The sequence below is a fragment of the Lagopus leucura genome, unplaced genomic scaffold, assembly GCF_019238085.1.
Source record: "Lagopus leucura isolate 7727_CA_CO unplaced genomic scaffold, USGS_WTPT01 35380-0_obj-0_obj, whole genome shotgun sequence".
Taxonomy (NCBI): Eukaryota; Metazoa; Chordata; class Aves; order Galliformes; family Phasianidae; genus Lagopus; species Lagopus leucura.
Window position 1 is genome coordinate 26,262 of NW_024963227.1, and position 1,238 is coordinate 27,499.

The window sequence follows — 1,238 nt, forward strand, 5'->3', positions numbered from 1 at the left end:
CCAGATCCAAATGGCAGGAAACCAACACCAGGTCACCCAGTGGGGCTCTGTGACGTGAGATAACAGAGGAGTGGGGATGACTCTTGTGCGTGCAGCCCAATAAAAACCAGTGAAGACCAATATGGCCTCGTCGTGGTCAACGGAGCCCCAGGGGAACCAGTAGAAGCAATAGTGCACATCTGTGTGCCCAGGGCCGGTGTTGGCCTCTGCCTGTGGCTTTGGGCCCCAGGGCCGGTGCTGGTCTGTCTGTCTGGGGCTTCAGGCCCTGTGTCCAGGGCCAGCCTCTCTGGCTGTGGCTTTAGGCCCCGGGGCCGCTGTCAGCATCCTTGGCTGTGCCTTCAGGCCCTGGGCTCTCTGTGGTTTCAGGCCCCACAGCTGGTGCCGGCCTCTCTGTGGCTTTAGGCTGCAGGACCCTTCCAGCCTCGCAGGCTGTGGCTGTGTCTTTCCACCTGTGCTGGCCTCAGGGCTGAGGCTGTGCCTTCAGGCCCTGGGGCCGGTGCCGGTCTCTGGCTGTTTTTAGGCCCAGCGCTGGTGCTGGCCTCTCAAGCTGTGGCTTTAGGCACTAAAGCTTGTGCCAGCCTATAACAGCATGCACTTTAAAATAGTTCATGTAAGTAAATGAAAGCAGGAGAATGCTGAGCTCTTCTGGGTGTTTCTAGAATTGGGACACAGACAGGAGAGCTCAGCCGTGTGCGCTTGGTTGTATGCAGCAATCTCTACCACATTTGCAAACGTCGATAAATCCTTGTTATCCTGCTTTACAGGAGTAGGGTGTGACAAGAAACCAATGACTACCAGTTTACAGGAGGTAATGAATTTAAAGTTTCCCTTCTTCTTCCCTTGGCACTTAGCTTACAGAGTTCTCCTGTGCCGGGTGCTGGTGTCATACCTCTAAGCCACAATATTGATGGGCTCAGCTGCCACCAACTGGTAGCTACCTTGTGTGTGAAACGAGGAAAAAACGCCATTCTGAACCCACAGCACCTCAAAGCCCCTTCAAGAGCCCCCAGTACTGCCCTGAGCCCTCCAGTTTTCCCCGCTGCCCCTTCAAAGCCTCAGGAGTGCCAGCAGCACCTCGTGCCTTAGGATGCCCGGTGGATTTCACAAGGATGCTCCCATCTCCTGCATTGTGATCAGTGGCAAAAGTATCCAACGGCGCTGACCGGAGCTGGGGGCTCAGCGGTGACATACAGGGAAACCTGCTGTGCTGCAGCGTGAGCCTCCGGTCCCGCTGCTGG